At 60.5% G+C, this 23,275-nt stretch overlaps 1 pseudogene; it reads right to left on the reverse strand.

Moving 5' to 3' along the window:
- Window positions 1-1,636: 1,636 nt before the first annotated feature.
- On the reverse strand, window positions 1,637-22,272 carry LOC149990046 (EARP and GARP complex-interacting protein 1-like; annotated as a pseudogene).
- Between the last annotated feature and the right edge of the window lie 1,003 nt (window positions 22,273-23,275).

Genomic DNA, 23,275 nt, shown 5'->3' on the forward strand with positions numbered 1-23,275 from the left:
CCTGACCTCACACTTGGAGACGGTGAGACATAGATGTGTTCCTTCAGCCGCCGGGCCCCTAGCCCATTACAGCAGCCGGAACTGAGCAGACATGGGAGGCTCCCCTGTGTCCTGGCCACCTGGGCGCTGACAGGTCTCTCGGCCCTCTCTGCCCAGCTAGTTACTCGTGTTATTGTTTTGCCTGTTGGTGTGCTGGCCTGTGATAATTCAATGAGTACCGGGGGCTGAGAGACGAGGTGGGGATAGCTGCCTGCAGGCCGACCCCACCTGTGGGCCAAGCCAACATTTCAAACTCATTGTGCCCAAACCTGAATTAAAGACCCCCACCCTCCACTCCAGGCAGCCACAGCCGTAAGTAACGACTCCTCTCTCCTCCGCGCCATCCTGTGAGACACCCTGTCCACCGCGTTATGACAGAAACCCTGCTCCTTAATCATGCAGGCTCACCAGCTTGCTGGTGGCAAATCTGCTCTGACCTCTGTGTCCTGAGGTCCTGGCTGCCTCCTGCCTCATTTGGTCCCCTCCCTCACTGGGTCACAGGTAGGACAGCAGGACAGAGCTTCTGAACCACCAGTGGCCATGCCTCTCCCATAGGCCCCCTCCCTGCCCTCTCCCAGAGCCCACCTGTCCTCCCCTCCCCTATAGGCCTCCACTCTGCTCCACAAAACCCAGTATGTGCCACAGATACTCGGGGGCCACAACCGGCCACTCAGAGTGAGTCATGTTCCAGAAAGAAGCCTCTCTTGAAGGAAGAACCGAACCTGGCAGCCACTTAGGGGTGGTGAGCACTGCCATCCAGTGCCCCACTCTCAAGGAGCAGGACACAGGGACCCCACTGCAGGCGCGGCCCCCGCAGGGACCTGGCAGGGGAGCCACGTGGACCCTGGGCGCACCGCTCACTGCCCACGGACCAGAAAGGACCGATGGACCCACAGGACGAGCAACGGGCCCGAGGCCGCGTGATCAGTGTTTCAGAGTCCCCGGGGACGGGGGTGGACACAATGACACGGGGTCTCAGCAGGTGAGAGTGCTGGTGACCTCAGGTGACAAGGAGCTGCATCTCCAGTGCCATCGGCATAACGGGAGGGGACGCAGCGCAGGGGATGCTGTGCCGAGGCCGACGGAGGTGCCTGGTCACCAACACGGGCAGGGCGCCCGGACGGGGCCACCCTGACGCCAGGGCCGAGCACGGCAGACGGCCCGGAGGCGCAGCTCCCTCGAGCTCTGTGACAGAGCAGGCCCTGGGGGCCTGTGCCCCCGCCCCGCTCTGGGCCAGGACGGAGAGGAGACCAGGCGAGGATGGTCGGGGCCAGAGTTCCAGAAGGGATGAGCCAGGAGCCCGAGTGGCATGACGGCCTCGCTTATTTATTTCGTTTTTCACCTCAAAAGAAAGAGGAGTTAATATTATGAAAGCAAAGCTGTTTTTGAAATGAAACAAACCGCCAACGTCCTTAACAGAGAGAAGAGAAAGGGACAGACCAGGCTCCAAGGGTCACGGGGCAGCGTCCGGAGGCCGAGGGGCCCTGCTCGCGAGAGGACGGCCGGGGTCAGCTGTGTGGTAGCCCCGCACCGGCACGTTTACACTGCGCGTGCGCACAGTGTGTGTGTGGGGGGGCACTGCTGGGGGCCGGGCGGGTCACAGCAGGATGTACTTCAGCGCCCGGGGCACCCTGTTGACCACCAGCCTCCCGTCGTAGCTCAGGGAGGCGAAGAGCCAGGGGTCGGCCAAGGACCACTCCACGGCGTACACGCTGTTCTCGTGCTCCTCGTACGTGGCGATGACGCCGTCCTGCGGGGGCTCCTGGCTGCTGCAAGGACCAGAGACGGGCGTGAGCGTGTAGGGGCCTCAGGCTTCTCATCTGCATGACGGGAGATGCGCTGGACCTCCGCCGGCCGTTGGATCCTCGTGGCGACCAGGGGAGCGTCGGGCACCCCACGCTAGCGCCCCGCACCCCCCGTTTCCTCTGGGCCTGGGTGGTGGGTGCTGGTGACCTATGACGGGCTCCTGGTTCAGGGGGTGACCAGAAATATCCAGGGCACCGAAAGGATGATGTAAAAATGAGAAGACCCTGCCCATGCCGTCTGAGCAGAAGGGACCCTGGGGACCGGCCGTGCAGCCCCTCCGTGCACGGAGCAGCCTGCGGGGACAAGCTGCTGGTCCTCACCCTGGGCGGCGCGGTGCCATCATTTAGGACGCTGCCCCACGTCACCCCCTTTAAAGCTTTCCTTCTCCGGGAAACGTGACCAGATGACCCCCACCACACCCACGGGTGCTTTCCGTCCTTGGGGCCGACACCCAGCCCCTGTGCAGGCACCTGCCACCCCGGCACAGACGTCTTTGGCACTTTCTCCCTTTTTCACAGAAACCGACGGAGCACCCACAGTGCCAGTGCTCCTGGGTTCTCCGCGGGAAGACACTTCCCTCTGGGACACCCTGCCCTGCCCTTGAGTCCTGCCCAGTACTCAGCACACACAGTCCGGCTCCCAGGGGGCTGACCTGCCAGCAGTCACCTGGGGTTCCATTAGACACCAGGGAAAGTCCTGGAAGGGATTCTGACCGTCCTGGCAGTTTCAACAGACGGGGACAGACCACGCGAGCAGGACTGCAGGATGTCATGGGAACACCAGGCGCTATCACGGCTCCTGGAAGAGCTGCCAGTCAGCAGCTCCCCTTCCTTCCTAACACGCTTCTCCTCGGCTGCTGCGTGGACAGCAGGGTGCCCGTGAACTTCACAGGTGCCAGTCGGGGGCCAGCCAGCTTCGTCGGACAGAGCCAGGGCGTGGACGCCTGCCTGGCCGTGAGCAGAGGGCCTGTGATGAGCACCAGGCGCCGCCGCACAGGGGTGACCGACAGACGCAGACCACAGTGATCGTGTCTCTGTCCTGTTTCCACGTGAAGGGACAACCAGCAGACTTGAGAGAGACCCCTCAGGAGACCCCCCCATGACCAAGGGCCCAGGGCGGCGCTGCCGCCTCATGCAGCTGTCTCTGGCTGAGCTCGGAGGTGGGAGAGGAGCCAGACCACAGAATGTGAGTCTTGAAACAGAGGGACCAACCCCATTGGGTTTTAGGGCTCAGACTCCGACTCAAGAACCGTCCTCCTCTGGGCCTGGGAGACGTGGCCTCCATGGTCACGTCTGAATCCTGCTCACTCACGACCCGGGTGCAGCTGCCCACAGGAAAGGAACCTGATCCAGAGGCGAGAGGGTCCCTTTCACACGTGCATGGCTGACAAGGGACACGATCCCCATCCATTTCTCTCCTGCGCTGAGGCCGCAGCCCCGCACGGGCTGGCCGCACGCCACATGAACCAGCAGGGTGACCTGCAGGGGCCTGGACCCAGCAGCCCGTGTGTCTCAGGGACAGGGCCCCGATGTGGAGTAGGTGCCACAGCCCCACTCGGAACCCCACACCACAGCCAGAAAGGACACGGAGGAAGGGCTCTCACAGAGACACCACTGAGGTTTACATGTGCAGACCAGTAACGGTTTTAAAGACACAGGTAAGGAAATAAAGACATGGACGTAGGGACGTCCTCATGTCCACACCGAGAGGCATGCGCCAGCCTGAGCCAGCCCTGCCCGTCCTGGGGGCGCATGGCATGACCTCCAGAACTGTGGCCCCAGCGGCTGCAGCGGGGCTCCCACCCCAGCCACGTGCCAGACATGGCTGACTCGAACCACAGGACCCAGAGACGCTTAGGGGGAGGGGAGAGGGAGAGGGAGTCCCCACCGCACCCAGAGCGCGTACTCGTCCTCCAGACGGCGCTCCTCCTAATCACTCAGGTCATCATCGTCCGCCAGGTGGCTGAAGGGCTCGGACGAGATGGACACCATGTTGGAGAGGATGACCCTGCTGTCGCTGCTGCCCATGAGGACGAACTGGTCGTGGGAGTGGTTATAGCGGACGTTCCACACCCTGGGAGCAAGGAGCAGGCGGTCACGGGCTGGGGCCCTCCCGCCGGGAACCCCAAGTTGCCTGGTCGGAGGGGCAGGCTTGTTGGTGCTTCTCTGAGCCCATCTCTTAAATCCCAACAACAACAGAGACGAGGCCCAGCAGTGGGAGCGGAAGGCCCGGGACTGCACACAGGCTCCCGAAAATCCCGCAGCCAAACCACAGGGCACTGGCCCACGAGCAGCAGCCTCAGGAGGGGTGAGGTGCCCCCAACAGAGGCGAGGGTGCTGGGAGGGCTGAGCGCCCAGCGTGCCGGGCAGCTGCCGGCCGGTCCAGGCAGCGGAGAGCGCCCGTCAGCCCGCACGCAGCACCAGGCGCTTCTCACGCAGCGGTCCTACGGCCACTTACTAACTTTGCTAACACTGCACACGAGTGTCCTGGGCTTTGCAGTTTCCTGGCTGCAGAAACAACACAGCTTCCGGTAAGTGAACTGAAAGGATTCAGAGACGGAGACCACAGAGCGTCAACGCTCCGGGGATGGGCCCCAGCCTAAGCGAGGGCTCCTCACAGCAGCTGGGTCCTCACTCTCCTAGATGCTCCCCCTGCGTGCACACACAAGCAGGCACGCCCGTGCGCACAGGCTTTATCTGAATGAAAACCGCTGCTGCCAGCACAGCGCCGGGCCCTCTGGTCTCACCGACTCACCCGCGGCCCACGTCCCGACAGCGCTGCAGCACAGGGCGGCCCTGGGCACGCACCGGCCGTGCACACAGCGACCCCCCCTGGCACAGAGCCCTGGGCCCCGGCACGGACCCCTCCCAGCGGGCACGTGGGGCTGCCTAGCGCCCCGCGCAGCCAACAGTGCGCCAACAGCTGCGCACATTCACGTCTGCATGTTTGAACTGCACCGTTTCCAGAGAATACAGAACCTGCTGTTCTCGTCCCTTCCTACGTTTATAATAAACACAAACATCCAGACTCGGAATTAGCGTTTCTTCAGAAAAACAGGACTGGGTTGATTGAGTTGTTCACGGCACACAGACTAAGCTGGTCTGTGCCTTTCCAAATGGTGACGTAATTAGCAAAGTAAACGACGTGACCCTCCCCGCCAGCCAGCACGCGAGCTGCCCCTACCAGTGGGAGTGCTCCTCCAGGGTCTTCACGGGCACGGCGATGCTGCGGGTGTCCCAGAACTTGACCTTGCAGTCGTCCCCGCAGCTCACCAGGTAGTACTACTTGTTGGGGTTGAAGTCCAGGTCCCGCACCAGCTGCCCGTGGGCGTTCTCGATGCAGTAGATCTGGCTGAGGGAGAGAGGCATGGACGTGGGGCTCAGGCGGGGATGGCCGGACTCCTGGACCCGCAGTGTCCCACTGCCACCCAGGGCTCGGGGCACCCGCCTGGGGCTCCCGCTCCAGGAGGCCAGGCCGCACCGGAAGTGGCTGTGAACACCAGGGAGCCTGGCGCCCACCCGTGCCTCCCACAGCGGTGACGCAGGCTGTGGCTTCCCCAGCAGCACACACGGAAGTGACGCAGGTCTATGGGTGTCAAAATGTGACATGGAACCCTGGGAATGAGAGCAGCCAGAGGGCCTTGCCTGCCCTGAGGAAGCAAAGACAGGCTTTGGGAGGGACGCTGGACACGTGGCTGGACGGACGACGTGCAGGTGGGGAGGCGGAGTGCACTGTGGTCACGATCGGGAGAGTTGGAGGAGCGAGCGCAATGACAGACACAAGCCAGCGTTGCCGCAGCCGGGCGTGTCCGCTCTCCACGCGCACCGTTTGCTGCCGACGCCGCGGGGCCTTCTCCAGGGTCCCGCACAGCCCACTCCTCCGCACCCAGAGCCGCAGGCGGGGACGTGCACACGCACATATGCACGAGCACACGGGCACACACGCCTGCCGCCCTGACTCCTATGGCTCCAGGCTGCTCCTCACGAGGTCTGGAACCAGACTGTGCCTCTGATGTGGGAGCCCCAAACGATGGGCATGTGGGCGGGCGCGGCGGGACAGCGGCCGGACCTGAAGGCCGGTGCCCAGTCAGCACAGGGCGAGGCCTCTGCCAGGCCCGCGGTCCAGCCCTGTCCCCTGTGCCCCTGCTGTGCACGCTGCCCGTTCCACTCCCAGTGCGGGCTGTGCCTGCCTCTGTCCCGCAGCCCAGCGTCCTTCACTCCCCGGCTCCGGGGCCGGTGAACGCCTGGAGCGCCCTCCTCGTCACTGTCCTCGTCCCTGTCCTCCACGCGTCTACAGACCCGCATTGGGGGCTTCACGTTCCTCTGTTCTCCCGGGCAGATGAACTCTGTCCCTGCACCTTGTCCTCCAGGTTGGATCTTCTGGCCCTAAACCATCTTTAAAGCTTGAAACAGGTTACATCTGCATCTTTCCAATGTGCTAGTATTTTTTCCTAAAATGAGATGCCTTAAGCCCGGACACCATCCAAGTGAAACAGGCAATGTATAAAATTAGAAACCTGAACTGGGCGGACAGTCACGCATGCACGAGGCATTTCCTGGGGCTTCCTACAGGCGGTGGTGACATTAATTGCGGTACAGAGCACGACACACTGTTAACACACACAGGGCACCCTCCAGGCTCACTGACAACCAAAGCTGTTTGCAGAAGACGTGCTGGTCAGAGAGGAGCCGCGTGTCCCCGTAGCTGCTCATCGCCCCAAAGGGCCGGCGCGGCAGAGGCGGGAAACGCAGGACGTCGCCCCCCAAAGCCACGCCTGCCAGGTGTGTCTGGGGTCTGCACTGTCGCTCTTGGAGCACCTGGCCCTCAGACCCGAGCGTCTGCCCTCGTTAGAGGACAATGACGATGGAGGAGGAAAGGCTACCAGGTCCGGGTCAGGACAGCGAACGTACTGTGGGCAGATGTGCACCGGCCGCCAGTAGCCGCTGCCCCCTCATTGGACCAAGGGCACAGAGGGGCCATGGGACTTGATTTAAAGCTGCACCCCCTCCCTGGAAGGCAACGCAAGTTACTTTGCGACGCAGCCTTTGCAGCTCAGTGATAGATGACAGGAGCCGGGGGCAGGCTGTGTCGCAGAGGCTGCAGGGCTCTGTTGCCATGACAACAGCAAGCACACCTGTGCCCCTCTGCCTGTCAAACCCTAGGCTCTCCCGTCTGTCCCAGGAGAGCCGCCGGCTGCCGCACAGCGTGACGGAAATGGCCACCTCGCACCTCCCGAGTGCCGACAGCGCCCCATGCTTCACCAGGGGCCACCATGTCCACTCAGGGTCTCCACTCATGGGCCCGAATGGGCGGTGACACAGGAGCCCGATCTGCATCTCCTCATAAACTGCCAGCACTCAGGATGCCCCCATGGAGCACGGAACAGCCAACCGAGCCCAAACGGGACGCGGCCACATGGGAGGAGGAACAAAACGAGACAGACACCGTGCACCCCGGACACACCTGGCTCAGGAGGGCCCGCGGGGGTGAGGGGCCAGAGAGGAGCCCATGCACCTGGCACCCCTGGGCCCGCACCCGTCACTGACCTCATGCTGCGCGTGTCCCAGCCCCGGACGGCAGTGTCGCTCACGGTGGCCACCTGGGTGCAGCCGTGGTGGGGGCTCCACCGCCCCGAGGTGAACTTCGGCTGCCCCTTCCCCTCCAGGGAGGCCGAGCTGGCCAGCTGCCAAATGAAGACACTTGAGCTCGTTTCGGGAAATGCAAGAGGACATCTCCCATCACAGGACAGCAGTGGAAATAATTACTGAAAACAATTAGGAAACCCGGTCTTTGTTTCCTTCCCTTAAAAGGCAAGAGTATTTGAACCCGGCCAGGCCCTCGGGGTGTGAGGACCTCTCGCGCGCACTGGACCTGCTCCAAGGTCTCGGGCACCGTGCTGCAGGGAAGGAGCGCACCCGGGTCCCCGCAGGTTCATGACGACGTCCCGCTCTGGTGGGGGTGCCGGCTGTGGGGGCGGCTGTGCGCGTGGGGGCTGGAGGGAAATGGGAAATCTCTGTACTACTATCCCCTCAGTTCCACCGTGTCCCTGAAGCTGCTCCAAAAAATCAATTTATTTAAAACTTCTAAAAGTTTTGCTCTGCAAAAGACCCCGTAGAAGGATGAAAGGACGAGAGAAGGGGCACAAAAAGGAGCCCCGGGCGACGGGGACGTCCTCTCAGCGAGGGGCTCTGACCAGAGGCCGGAAAGACCCCTTCCACCCACGCCTGCTCGTGCAGCTGCACCGCGCTGCGAGGGAGGCTGGTGACCGGACCGGCGTCCTGGGCCGCGTCCCCGCAGGGGGACCAGGCACGCCCCCGAGATGATGAGGACGGCGCGGGAGCCAGACGAGAGCGCAGCCTCCGTCCGGTGGGCCCCTCGCCCCTGGCCAGCCGGTGGAAGCAGCGGGGCCCGCTGGGACCAGCCTGGCAGCTCGGACCTGAGGTCCAGACGTTAGGCCCAGAGCGGGAGAGAGACGTCCTCTGCCTGCCCTGCCCTCTGGGCCCTGTCTCCAGAACAGGAAGCCAAGTGTCAGGTAGTGGGGGTGGAGGGGGGAGCAGTGACCGAAATTTCTAAAAGCACACGGTGCCCTTGAAGCGCATTCTCTTCCTTCAAAGAGGTGCTGCTGCACGGAAGTGCTTCAGGCCCGGAACCCTGAGCAGGTGACGCTGGATTCTTGCTCGGAGGCTCCCACACCAACGCAGGGACAGGGCGGGGCAGCAGGTCTCACGGCTGCCGCTTCCTTAGGCTCCCCCACCCGTCACACCTTGAAGGGGCCATTTATTTCCACAGCCAGTGAAAGCTGCTGGAGCCCAGAGATGAACAAGCACCGATCGAAATGGGGGGAGGGGGGCGCCCCGTCTGCCTTCGTCGGGGTCTGGGACCCCCGCGGACCCGCCCCCAGGCCTCCCCTGGGCTCTCGCTAATGATTATAAATGGCAAAGAACCTCTGGTTTAATTGCAAAGGGTAATGATGCAGCAAGCCTGAGATTAACTCCTCCATGCAAGGCAATATCCTCAAACAATAAAAAAAATTGAGGAGCTGGGTGTGAAGACGGCCAGATCGATCAGAGGGTCTCGGGATGAAACGCAATGGCTGGGGTCACCAAGTGATATTGACAGAGAGCTGACGGCGGACGGAAGAGGGGCCGAGAAAACTAAATGGTCTCTGCAGAAAACAGGCTCCACCGCAGAATCACCTCAAGGACAGAGGGTCCGGAGATGTGCGCTAGGGTGGGGGTGGCTGCCGGGTTCCGGTGGGTGCGGGGGACCCCCTCCTGCAGGACGGCCCGGCCGGGCTGCACTCACCCCCTCCCAGACCAGCCGCCGGGCTCCACACCCCGCTCGCCCCACGCCTTCCGCCAGGGGAGCCTCCTGTCCCCCAGCTGCCAATCCTGGGCACAGCGACTGCCCCGTAGCTGGGAGAGGGGGACGGAAAAGCAGGCCCTCGCCTCTGACCCAGACGCCCCAGCGAGCCCCTGAGGGTGGGGCGTGGCGCCTCCACTCCAGACCAGGGGGCCGCAGGAGCCAATCCCGGGTGCTGGGCTTCCTGCAAGGGCCCTGTCTCACCCGACACTGCGTGTGCGGGGGCCCGTGTGCTCCGCAACAGAGAGAGGTCTCGTTTTTCTTCAGTAAAAAGTGATTTTCCCCCTTAAACATTACTTACATGTACAGAAAACAGGACAGCTCTTAATTCCACTTGGAGGCCATGAGACTCCCTTCCAATCACGGGTTTTAAAACGTTAACAGACAGACGCTTCGTATGTTAAAAAGCCCGAGTCTGTGTCACATATTGGTAACAATCAATCACTGCTCCTGCCCCCTCTTCAACCTGGGGGGCAGGGGTGACGGAAGGATCTACTGCCACGGCGGGGCACCACGAGGGGAGGGGCAGCAAGCAGCACAGGCCCCAGCACCGCGGGCGCAGCCCTGCGCGGGGCCCCTGCCCTCGACACCCCGTTTCCTGCGGCAGCCTGGCCTCCCACCCGTGTGAGGAGGTGAGAGCCCTTATCATCGCAAAGTCCTCGTTCTCTCTCTAACGTTGTTATTGTGACAGAAGCAAACGCAATGGAATTATGAACACAGGTAAAAATCACACTGTAAAGGAGGACATTTTAAGGAACCAAACAGGAACATCCATACACCAGTCGGCAGACTGCTTCTCTACAGAAGGCCAAGCATGGAAAGCGAAGATTATTTGAAAGAGAACTGGTTGCAAGAGCCGGTGCTCAGCAGGAAGCAGGTCCGAGGGGCGGCATCTCCTGATCGGGAAGCGTGAGGACCAGCCGCCAAGCCCATGGAGGCCGACCGCTGAGCGGGCCCGGCGGCCCCTTTCCCGTGTGCACAGGAGCCGCGGACTGTCTGACAGCCCATGCCCTGAGCCCAGGGCACGCGAGGGAGGGGAGGGAGGCATGCTAGCTGGAAGGTCCCAGTCACAGTCAAGTTGCTGCCACAGCGCACGCGTGGGCTGGAGAAACGCTGGTCAGCACCATGAATCACAGCCTTTCGCCAAACGGACTGAGAAGCCATTCGTTAAGACAGTCCACTTGGAATGGAAGCAGCAATCTCAGCCCTCCCACTGCCCCTGCGGGCACGTTACGACAAGGGGCGTTCTGTCCACACTCCGGGCTCCGTCCGCGCCTGCACCTGGCCCGGAGGCCCCACACAGCGCGCCTCTCACCCGACGCGGCCAATCACTCAGTCCTTTCATTGGTAATTCAACCCACTCATCAGTCATTTCATAATTGATGTCAATATTCTAAACACGTACGCGTCAAGAGGTGTATTCTCAATCCAGCCAAAAGCCCAATTAAAAAAATCAGAAGCTGAAAACTTACTCCTGTTACGTACCACGGCCTGACGGGAGCTCTCCTGCAGGTCCCACAGCAGGACGTGGTTGTCTGCCAGCGAGATGGCTCTCCTCCCGTCTCCCGTGGGCTCCCACACGACACTGAGGGCAGAAGGGGCAAATGTGAGCATGGACCGGAGATCGCCAAGCGTTGGCTAAGAGCCCGTCCCGCGCCTGCCGTGAACCAACGGGGCCCCATCCCAGCCATCGCTTGGGCGGGTTGATCTGGAACAGAAGCAGCTCAGTGCGGGTGCCCTGTGTACCTGCTGGGCACGGATCTCTGTTCCCATTCACCTGCTGCTAGGACGCTGGGCTCTGGGGGACTGGGTGAGGGGAGGTGGTGAGGATGGGCCCATGGGGGATGCCTTTGTATAGACTGGCCCCAGCCCTGGTCCCGCCCCCTCCCTGTGAGCACACAGCAGGGAGCCGTCTGTCACTGGAAGATGCCCTCGCCAGAGGACGTGCCCACGCTGGCCAAAACTGAGAGAAAGAAACATTTCTGCTGTGTAAGCAAGCGCCTTGCCGTGGCGCTGGCTACGTTAGCCGAGCTGCCTGAGACCCTCAGCAACCCGTCCTCCCAGTGACTGACTAGACCAAGAGTGGAGCCCTTCTGGCCACGGAGACAGGAAGGCGCCTGCGGCTGGGTCCCCAGGAGACAGACAGGTGCTGGTTTGGAACCTCCTGCAGCTGTCCCCAGTGCACGGCCAGCACCAGCAGAGGCGGGGCGCCAAGCTCAGCCTGCCCACTGGGATCTCAGGCCCTGCCCCGCGGTCCCATCACCTGAGTCACAGTCTCCCATGACCCACAGCCATGACATCTGATGCCACGCACATGTGAATGACCAAGGCCAAACATCACAGTGCCTCTGGGGGCAGCCATGAGCAGAGGACTGTCCAGTCCGGTCACTAGGATGCATTTCCGTCCTTCCTGATGAAGCCCATCAAGTGCTTAAAAGGGGAAAATCTCAGGCCACGGGCTCTAACACACACACTGACGATGCTGGCGAGGACACACAGGCCATTTCCTCTTCACGCAGAGCAGGACAGCACGCGGGGCTCCGCCCTCCCAGTGGCTTTTCCAGGCTCCCAACACAAGGCCACAGTCTCGCTCCTTCACAGTCAGGAGACATGCAGGAGGCCGCGGACTGTGACCCAGGCCCATCGCTCTCTCCCCAAGAGCTCACTGTGCCTTTGCTAATAACCACCACTGGGAACATGTGGTTATCAGCAAAAGGGAAGCGGGCCAGCAAGGAGACGTGGCCGGCAGGTGGTTCTGAAGTCCGTGCTGCTGTTGCTAAGGTCACGTCCAGTGCTGATCTTGAAGACACTGGAGGGCAAGAGGCTCAAACTGCTCTCAGCGTCCTGTTCTCACCGACCTGAGTCGATTCTAGACAGCTAGCCATGGAAGCCCAAGGGAACGGAGGGACAGGGTAACCCACAGCCCTGTGCCGGGGAGACGCGCTCACCTGCCGGGGCTGCCGCCAGAGCACCGCAGGCCCAGGCTCCATCAGCGGACAGTCCCCCATGGCTGCGGTCCAAACTCCGGTGCCAGGCTAATTGGGCTGTGGAGAGGACACCTCCCGGGCCACAGACAGCTGCCCCTGCTGCCCCTGCGATAAGGCCACCAATCCCACTGTGGGGGCCCCGTCCTTGTGGCCTACTCACCCCCCAAATGCCCCACCTCCCAATACCAACACCCTGGAGATGATGGTTCCCACACGCACAGCTCAGGGGAGGGACAGAAAACACAGCACGACACTAGCTGTTAGGGCAACACCCTCCGACCGAATGATTGGGTAACTAACCCTCACCTCAGCTTACACCTGACACACGTCCCCGCCTGCAACACAGACACAACCGGGACAGGGCGTCTGCCCGGCCACAGCAAGGAACACAGTGACGGGCACTGCCCAGCGGTCGTCATCCCGCAAGACTACAGCCTGCGAGGACAGTGTCACCACACAGACACGTGGACCTTGAACAGGACTCCAGCGCCAGACTCCCAGGGAAGTCGCAGATCACAGACGAGACTCAGCCACAGAGGTGCAAGGATCAGCACCGCGTGATGAAGCGGAGCGGACATGCGGACCCAGGACACGGCCTCGGGTGCCGGCAATGCCGACAGCAGCTCCCCCGCCGGGTCAGAGGCTGCGCAGGGCAGACCCACTCTAGCGCAACGCTCTGACCTCCTCCAGTGACTGGCCGCGCTCAGGGTGCGCCGCACCGCAGGAGTCCTTGCTTGGGAACGAGAAGCAAGAGTGAAGAATTCCAGGTCCGAGTGGGGACCTGCATGAAAAACGAGGCCACCTTCACACGCGCTCAGTTAGCCGTAGGCGCGTTAGGACTTCGGAAACAGCCACAGCCTGAACACGAGAGAAGCCGTCAAGGCCCGTGAGCAGTCAGGCCCACACAGTAACACGCGCGGCTTACTGTAGGTTTTCAGTCGCTGCACACAAGCGTCCTTGCCCGTTCCTGTTGCTTCCACTTCTAACTGTGGGCTGACTTCTGAGTCCACAAGGGAACAACACCGTGGATCACGAGAGGAGAGAGGCTGCCTTAAGCAGGAATACGCACCACGGGGCAGGCTGTAAAACCCGGTCACAGGAGGGCGGGTGGGCGGCCGGGAGGGGCCGGGGGGGCCGCAGTGCTGGTCCGGGCGTGCCGTGTCCAGTGGAGCCTGCAGAGCCTCAGGAAAGCACCGACTGTCGGCCTGGAAACGCTGTGGTCTGTCTGCTGTACACTCTAATTAAGAATCAGCAAATATCAGAGTGTGTTTTCAAAAACTTTCCACCCCAGTTTTTTAAAGTTTTGATGTTTAACTTCAATAAAACTCAGTAATTAAGAAAACTTAAATTATTCAAAGGTAATTTTTAAGATTTCAGGTGGGGAAGTTCTAAGTACAGTCAAAGATTTGAAAACCAGCGCCGAGTTCACCTGTGAGAAAACATTAAACCATGTTGCATTATGTCCTCCGCAGGGAGCCGGCGGCGGAGTCACCGCGCCCCGTGTAGCACCACGTTCCCACGGAAGCAGGAAGAGGCGAACACTGAAAGTTACGAGTTTCACGGCAGCTCCTCTGACACAGAGGCCAATGCCTCGTACCCTGAAGCAGGCGGGCAGCCTCCCTGGCCCACCACCCAAATCCTACAGGCCCCTGCAGCTGCAGGACGCACCCCAAGGAAGGGGACCGTGGGGCAGGGCCTGAGACCCCAGAGCTGACAAATCCCCTCCCTCCATTCCCACAGGGTGGGGAGGTTATGTCCCTGCGCAACACCAGACACTCCAGGGCACTAGCAGCACGCGACGGCCTGGGACACGCAAGAGCACTGACAGCAAGTCCAGCCTGTTCTCCACAGTCAGGTGCACACGGTGGCCCCAGTATGTTCCAGAACATCTCTGATGTGACACTGAATGCCAATGCCAGATGCCCATGACAACTAGTTTCCCAATTCCCCTCATTTCTGTTTGCTTAGCAAGTGGCAGACATGCATGTTTGCATGAGGATCAATTCCAAACTTGTAGAGAATCCAAACTGAATCACACGCTCACTCTAGAAACCAAATCCAACAGCAACAGGATGCTACGAGGAAGCAGCGTGCTCCCAAGAACATTCTTCCTGAGACGCGACCACAGGCAATTAATGACGCCTTCTCCCCGCAGCTTAAAGAAACGGGTCACCTTGGTCTAGTTCTGTTCCAGGAGAGGGGGCTCAAGGGTCCCCTGCAGGAACCTGCGGCTCACTGTCCCTCCCCTCTTCTCCTTATTCAACAGAACTTGTATGTGCCTGTGAGGGCCAAGGGATGTGTTTCTCAGAGAGAAGGCTGATGCTTCTCAGTAATATTATCAGAGGACACAATCAAACGAATTTCAAGTGGCTGTAGAAGTAACTTTTTATATCTAAAAAGAAAAATTATATAATTGTTCCAAAAGAACCAAAAAGCCTGAAGAACACAGGAGGGAACACTGGTCTGCTTCAGAGAATAACGGCTTGGGGCCCCAGGAGGCGACAGTTTCAGGACACGCTTCCCAACGTTCCTCAGGGAGCAAAGTCTCTGCCACGTCTGGGAGTCGCAGAACACCTGACCTGGTTCTAACGACGGCAGAGAGCACAGGGAGACGGGGGAGCGCGGGGTCCTAGGAGCCTCCTGCACCGAGTCCACGGGCAGCCGGCCATGCAGACGCCAAGGCCCCCGGCCACTCACAGGCTGGACACCAGCGCTGGCTGAGTGCACGGTGCACCGGGGGCCCGCTTTCTGAGGAAGACGCATCCTTGCTATGGTCTGCGGAACCCCCTGCCCAAAAAGGCTCACTGAGTTTCTAGAAAACAGTCATGGGAGGTTACGCACTCAGAACAATAGCAGGCAATTCCCTAAGCAGTTGTGGGTCTGGGGTGGCCGGACGTCCAGGAGAGGAGGGGCGGGGCCCAGAGAGGCTGCCCCGGGCTCCGGGCACAAGTCAGCGCTGGGGGAGGCTGCTCCCCTGCAGGGCCAGGCCTGGTGCTGGGAAGACATGCCATCAGACGCCGTCAGGAGAATGACTCATTCCTGGGCCGGGACAAAGGCTGCTTTCTGGGAGGTGGAGCCCACTGCTTCTGCCAGGGGGCACGCTGCCAGGGCTGGGCTGAAACACCGCTTCCTCCTGGGAGCTGTCCCGACCCCCGGACCACACGGGCCACCCGGTCCTGTCTCGCACACGCGGCACGCTGGTCGTCACTCACGTCTGGCTTCCCGGCACGGCTGTAAATTCTCCTGGAGCACAGACGCCCCCACTGTCTGTGCCAGGCGCCCGCACAGAAGGTGACCTGCACGGCGGAGGCATTTAAGCAGGTGCTGAAAGGGGAGGGAGGGCAGAATTAATTCTGGCCCCTCTCAGTGTGCGCCCAGGGCATGGTGAGCGCATCAGAAGTGACGGGGAAAAGGACAGCTGGTCACGAGCACTCGGTGGAGACGGGCGGCCGCAGCCGGCTGGAGAGGGCTTGTTCCTCGGCATCTGAAGGTCCTCATCAGGCAGCGGCCTGGCTTGTAGATCAGGCCCGAGAGGACTGCCGCCACGTCAAGGTGCTGCACCAGGGACACGTGGTCTCCCTCCAAAACGCCCCCTCCCCACCTCTGGGCGGCAAATCCCACGGCGCCAGCCATGCCCACGAAGCCACACTGAGCCGTCCAGCTTGGCCCCCGGCCCCACAGGCGTCTCAAGGGTACAGTCACTCCACCTGAAACCCCAAGGCAGCCGCCGAGCTCTGCTGCCTCTCTGTCCTGGCGCCACCCTTCTCCCAGGGACACGAGGCAGCGAGCCCTGCCCTCCCCGGCCCTCCCACACGCTGCACACAAGAGCAGTGAGGCTGCCTCCCTGATCCATCCGGCCCACAGCCTGCGCGGCTCACCTTCTCACAGCTCACGGCCACAATCAGTCCGCCCGTCCCGCTCGTGCCTGCCCACTCTGCACGCTCACCTCACAGCGCGGCCACCAGGAGCCCCTGCTCAGCCCCATCCTGGGCCTTCGTGTGCTGTCACAGCAGAGACGCTGGCCCTGGCTGGTGTGGCTCTGTGGGCTGGCGTCAAGGCCGCCGGTCAGGGCATAGGGCTGGGCTGCGGATTTGGTCCTCGGTCAGGGTGCGTACGAGAGGCAGCTGATCCATATTTCTCTCTCCCTTTCCCCCCCCCCCCCCACCACAGGAAGTGGGTAAACAGAAGCTGACATCAGAGCAGAAACGGGCCTTGGAGATCAGAACACAGAAAACCTAAAGCACGTTCTTGGCTGTAAACGGTGACCATGTGCCCTGCTGTGCTGGGCCGTGGGCCGGATCAGCTCCAGGCGCCCGTCCCCGGGAGGATGCACCAGCCCCACGGCCGCGCGAGCCCGGGCCGCGTCCCGTGTCAGCCAGGCACACTGGTCTCCCAGCGCGGTCCCTCACCTCATCCCTTTCCTGACCCCCCTCCCTTTCGTCCTGTAACGTACACTCACGTAGGTGCTGCTGCCTCTCCAGGGCATGGAACCCCGCTGCCAGCCCTGCCTCCGGAAAAGCGTTCCTACGGCGCTGGAGCAGAACCACATGCAGCGCGACCTGGACCTCACGCCTCCCAGGGCACAGCTCTGTGTGGGAGCGCCCGCCGTCCTGCTGTCTGTGTCCGAGCCAGAGCAGGGCTGGCACGTGCTCCAACTGATGCCTCCTGCCGGCCTTCAGGCCCGGGTGGACGCTGTCTCACCTGTGCCCTCCCCAGCGTGCAGAAGGCAGCAGGCCAAGCGACCGAGCACCGTGGCGAATGCTCCTCCTGCACGGTGGCACGTTCAGTCAGGCCAACCCCTCCCTGGTGTCCCTGTCAGCTCAGACACATGCTCAAGTAACAAACTCTGTCTGAATTCCAGACAGTGGTTTTGGCTTCTCCTCTCCTTCTCCTCCTGCCCCACCTGGGTGTTACACGGGATGAAAAAAATCAACTGTAGTTAAATATCCTCACACAGCATGCCTTCAGGTTTAAAGCCTTTTAATTACTTAAAATTCAAGCTTTTTTGTTTTCATATTGTTTTAATAGTGGCCCTCAGCAACCAGGTCTTTTTTTTTTTTTTTTTAAGTATATTTTATTGATTCTGCTGTTACAGTTGTCCCAAGTTTTTTCCTTTTCCTCCCCTCTGCCCAGAACCCCCCTTCCCTCCAGCAATTCCGCCTCCCTTAGTTCATGTCCACGGGTCGTGCATATAAGTTCTCTGGCTTCACCCTTTCCTATATTATTCTTAACTTCCCCCTGTCTGTTTTGTACCAACCGATTATGCTTCTTAGTCCCTGCAGCATTTCCCCATTTCTCTCCCTTCCCCTCCCAGCTGGTAACCCTCCAAATGATCCCCATACCCATGATTCTGTTCCTGTTCTGGTTTGCTTAGTTGGGTTTTGTTTTTATTTTTTAGATTCAGTTGTTGATAGTTGTGAGTTTGTTGTCTTTTTAAAGTTCATAATTTTGATCTTTTTCTTAAGTAAGTCCCTTTGACATTTCATATAATAATGGCTTGGTGATGATGAGCTCCTTCAGCTTCACCTTCTCTGGGAAGCACTTCATCTGCCCTTCCATTCTAAATGATAGTTTTGCTGGATAGAGTAATCTTGGTTGTAGGTCCTTGCTTTTCATCACCTTGAATACTCCTTGCCAGTCCCTTCTTGCCTGCAAAGTTTCTTTTGAGAAATCAGCTGACAGTCTTATAGGCACCCCTTTGTAACTAACTCTCTGCTTTTCTCTTGCTGCTTTTAGGATTCTCTCTTTATCTTGAACCTTTGGCATTTTAATTATGATGTGTCTTGGCGTGGTCCTCTTTGGGTCTAGCTTGTTTGGGATTCTGTGCTTCCTGGACTTGTATGTTTCCTGTGAAGGAAACAGACATACAAGTTTTTTCATTACTTTTTCAAATAAGTTTTCAATTTCTTGCTCTTCCTCTTCTCTTTCTGGCTCCCCTGATTCAGATGTTGGCCCTTTTGCAGATGTCCCAGAGTCTTCTTATTCTCTCTCTCTCTCTATTTTTTCTTCTTGAATTCTTGTTTCTTCATTCTGTTCTGGTTGAATGTTTATTTCTTCCTTATGTTCCAAATCGTTGCTTTGAACTTTGGCTTCCTTCCCTTCCCTTCACTGTTGGTTCCCTGTGGATTTTCCTTTATTTCACTTAGTATAGCCTTCAGTTCTTCCCTTATGCTTTTGCTGTACTCAGCGAGCTCTCTGAGCATCCTGATCACCAGTGCTTTGAACTCTGCATATGATAGGTTGCTTATCTCCATTTCGTTTAGATCGTTTTCTGGGGTTCTGTTCTGTTCTTTCATTTGGACCCTGTTTCTTTGCCTTCTCAATTTGGCAGCCTCCCTATGTGTGTGTGTGTGTGTGTTTCGGTGTATTGGGTAGAGCTGCCTTGCCTCTGTCTTGGTCATGTGGCCTAATGTAGTAGGTGTCCTGTAGAGCCCAGGGGCACCGCCTCCCCTATCACCCAAGCAGCCCAGGGCCCCACTCAGCAGCAACAAGATGTTGGCTCTCAGTCCACCCGAGAGGGTGACCACACACAACACACAACGCGGAGGTTTCAAGGACCCCTGCTCGCCTCCCAGAAAGTGAGACAGGCTGGCGACCTGCGGGGCACTGGGCTTAACTCTCTTACCTCAGTTTCTTCAACACAAGGAAGTAGGATGACGTCGACTTTACATGCTCCAGAAAGAACCTAAGGCAGTGCACACATAGAACCTGGAGTATGACCGGATGGAATACACTGAAATGGTTAAAACATCACAACTTGGCAAAAGCATTCCCCGTGATTCAGTCCGACCACCAGGGCCGTGCAGCGGCCACTAAGCTGACGCCATCCCAGGAGGGACCACCCCGCAGGACGTCTCCGCGGCATGTCTGAGGGAGGCAGCACCAGGTGACAAGCCAACAAGCAAAGCAAACACACACACGAGCCCACCCACACGTGCACACACGTGCACGCACCCATAGGCACTCACATGCACGTACTCACACGTGTGCATGAACCCACACAGACGTGTGCACGCACGCACTCTCACACACGCACTCAAACACACTGCGTCTGACCCTGCACAGCAGCCCGCACAGACTGCATTTCCGAAACGCGACTTCCTCGTCCAGTGACAACACCGGGGCGCCACCCAAGATACTGAATGCACGTGCGGGACGCAGCCGCGTGGAGGAGACGGGACACTCACACCGCTGGTGGGGCGCCGCGGGCAGCCACTCTGGGGAGGGCAGAGGCTTCCACAGAACTACCAGCTGCCACACGCCACGCACGTGCAGCCGGAGACAGGGGCACTTAGGCTCGTGCGACACACTGCACCTTCGTGTGCCGAGCAGCTCTGTTCCTGACAGCCAGCCTGGGGGGACCCACGTGTTGTCTCCAGTGGGTGAAGATCCCACTCACTACAGAGGACACCACTCAGAACAAAGAGAGCTGAGCCGCTGATCACAACAACTAGGATGAACCTCCCAGGGAGTGACAACTAGTGAGAAAAGCCACTGTCACGGGTTACGCTGTGCAGGATTCCATTTATAGGACATTCTGAAAGTGTCAAGCTCCCCGGGGGATGGAGAGACTTGTGGTTGCCAGGATAGAGCTGAGCATGGCGCGCAGTGGCTGCGGCTGGTCAAGGCCCCACGGGGAGCCTGGCTGGGGACTGGGACCACGGCAACAGGAACCTACACCGTGATGCGATGCAGCAAACTCCATGTGCACACGTGAGCACGCATGCAACATGGGCCTCTGAACCCGCATGGGGGCCCCACTGCTCACATGGGTGGGGCCAGGGGAGTCCTGAGATCTCGACCCTGTCCCTGCCTCTGTGCGTGGGTCTGCAGTCACCCCGAAGTGCGGCGCACAAAGCAGTGTCCCAGGCCTCCGAGAGGAACCGAAGAAACTGAACCATGGCAGCAACATCACAACAGCTGGTCCTGGCGGATCTGGTGCCCTTAGACAGGCACGATGACTTCCCAGCATGTCCCCCGGTCCCAGCTGTGCAACCACGGTGTGTGATCCACACCCAGCACTTCGCCCTGACGTTCGTTTCCGGTGACGCGCCCACGGACGGGCTTGGCCGGCAGGACGCTGGCCGGAGTAGCAGAGCCTCGGCGGGGATTTGCGGAAGCCGGCTTGTGGGCCCTCCGTTAGCTCCTGGTCCCCGAGCAGGCGAGCTCCCTCCATTGAGCTCACCCCACCTCTGCACTCACCAACGCTGACCACCCCTGGGGGACTGAGGCCTGCACCTTATCTTACACACCTGGAACACGTGCACACATACACATGTGACATGTCCGCACACGCACAATGGCAAACACATGCAGGGGTCTACTGGGGAAGTGTGGCTGCTGTGACATGTAGAACCCCTCACCGCGCTGTGTTCTTCACAGCATGCGCTGCACTCAGCTCTCAGCTGCCCGGCGCGTCCTCCTGGGGCTGCAGGCCCCCTGTGTCCCCCACTCTGCGGGCCCCTCTGCGTCCCCCGCTCTGCATCCTCCACTCTGCAGGCCCCCCTGTGTCCCCCACTCTGCGGGCCCCCTGTGTCCCCCGTTCTGCATCCTCCACTCTGCAGGCCCCCCTGTGTCCCCCGCTCTGCGGGCCCCCTGTGTCCCCCGCTCTGCGGGCCCCATGTGTTCCCCACTCTGCGGGCCCCCTGTGTCCCCCGCTCTGCAGGCCCCCCTGTGTCCCCCACTCTGCGGGCCCCTCTGCGTCCCTGGCTCTGTGGGCCCCCTGTGTCCCCCGCTCTGCGGGCCCCTCTGCGTCCCCCATTCTGCAGGCCCCTCTGCGTCCCCCACTCAGCGGGCCAGCTCTGGCCCCTCTGTCAGGAGCACCATCATCAGCTGCAGCTGCTAGAGCCGCAGGGACCTCCCACTCCACTCCCTTCACAACTGCAAGACCCACGGCTGACGGAAGCACGCTCCATCCTGGCTCCCAGGGTCACCTCCTGGGCAACTCGCTCAGCAGCCCCATCAGTGAAGTGACCGTGCCTTCCTCGGGGCCCATGCACACGGGCCCAATGGCTGCAGGGGAGGCCACAACCTGTCCCACGTCCCAGTCAGATGCTTCCAGCATTATCTCCCAGAGAGAGAGGGTCGCTCCTTGGGCCAGGTCACCTGACCCATCACCGTGGCCTCTAGAGCCTGGGAGGCGTGTGCAGCAGATGCTTTTCAACGCCTGTTGGGTCCAGTTTACTTAACTGGTCGCGTTGGCTAGGACAGAACTAACTGTCCAGAAAGGGCGGCGCTGTCTGTCTGACGCGCTCCCGGGGCAGTATCACCGGGTCAGGCAGCACAGTATGACACTGGGAACTGTGGACACCCGTGGCAACACTATGCCCCACAGTCCCTTCTCGAGGCAGGGCTCCTTGAACGTGGGAGGGTCCGAGGACTTCAGAGCTGTGACTTCTGGAGGAGGGTCCCGGAGACCGCGGTGGGGACAGCAAACCCTCATCATACACGGGCAGCGAGGCCGGGAGCCCTAAGGCAGGGTCCCTGGCGCTGCAGGGGCCTACGGGGAAATACGCCGAGGGTGGCGGCACAGGGGCCCCGGGCCCAGACCCTGGCGCACAGCACCGCGTTTAGCCCCAGGAGAAGCATCACGGCTCCACCTGCAGTAACACCTGACTCGCGCGCAGACGCCGAGTCTAAGATGCTCGCGGGTGACAAAGCGCCGCGCCCCAGAGCTGCGCTGCGCCGAGCCTACGCCAGCGCTCGGGCGGGTGCCCTGGCAGCGTGTCCGGGATGGAGGACCCTGCGCACAGCTCTGGAATGTGTACGCGGCAGGGCTTCCACAGGCGACCAACCTGGGAAAAACTGGGACTAAAACAGAGAGAAGGCAAGCCCTGACCAGCGTCTCTTCACAGCTGGGGAGGCGGGGCTGTGCACGCTGCTCTGGCCCGGGAGCGCGCACAACCCGCGTTCTGCCCGCCGGCAGCCGGGCGGAGGGACCCACAGCACCTACCAGGCCGTGCTCCCGAGTCCCGCGTGGTCCAGGTCGCAGAGCCGCTCCAGGGAGTGCGCAGTGCTCGCAGAATCGTCGGGGGCGTCGAGGCTGCCGGGCTCCGACTCCTCCGGCATCCTCCACACGGCGGCGGGCGCAGGACCCTGCCCTCTGCAGCTGAGCAAGAGGCACGGTCAGCAGGCAGCCGCTCCTCCCGCAGGCCCGCTGCACCTGCCGGCGCCCCGCGCGCACCCAGGACGGGGCCACCGCTCCCTGTGCAGGCAGCAGGGAGCAAGGACCGGCCAGGACCCACACGGACCCACAGGCCCTGACCAGCAAGCAGAAGGGCCGCGCTCCCGCTTCACCACTTCTTCCTGGTTTGAAAACCATCATTCTGTTTCACTTCGTCAACAGTCCTTCAAAAGATAGAGCAGGGCTGCGGGGCGGGGCACACAGTCCACACGAACGCAGCTCGCGTCCGTCTCAGGCTGGCATCACGGGCGCACCCGAAAGGGCTCCGCTTGTGCAGAGCGTGGTGGGTGCTGTGAGACCCGGGTGGTGGTCGGGGCCAGGAGAGCGCAGGACGGAGCCCAGCGGTGCCGTCCCGTGGGCCCACCAGCCACAGGGACACAGCACCTAGGAGCCGCGTGTCCTCACAGGCCTGCTGGCACCTGCTCAGACGCCCACCCCAGGCCGAGCCTGCGCTGTCAGAGCACCTGGTAGAGCGGCTCTGCGGACAGAGACGAGGCTCAGGGGAGAAAGGCCGGGTCCCTCGTTTTCTGGGGATGCGCAGACTCTAGGTCTCTGCCTCTCTAGACACTTTTTCAACAAAAACAAAGAGCGAAAGGAAATCAGATTTAACATTCTGTGATAAAAAGTTAATCATAACTTCGCGAATATAGATCTGCTTTCCATTCAGTTCTATGTTGCACAGACGGTAAACAGGGTCCCCCTTAAAGACCACCTTTCATGCACAATGGTAGGAACACAAACAAGCTTCAGCATTAAGTCAACGACGAGTACCGAGCGAAGACCAGAACAGACCGTGGGACGGGGAAGAACACCTTGTCAGTCGTGTTTTCTATGCATGAAACAAGAGAAAAACAAAGGGCCTTGCATTACATTCGAAATACCCCACTTCTGATTGGCT

This window comes from Furipterus horrens, unplaced genomic scaffold, assembly GCF_987537825.1.
Source record: "Furipterus horrens unplaced genomic scaffold, mFurHor1.1.pri manual_scaffold_33, whole genome shotgun sequence".
In the NCBI taxonomy this organism is placed as follows: Eukaryota; Metazoa; Chordata; class Mammalia; order Chiroptera; family Furipteridae; genus Furipterus; species Furipterus horrens.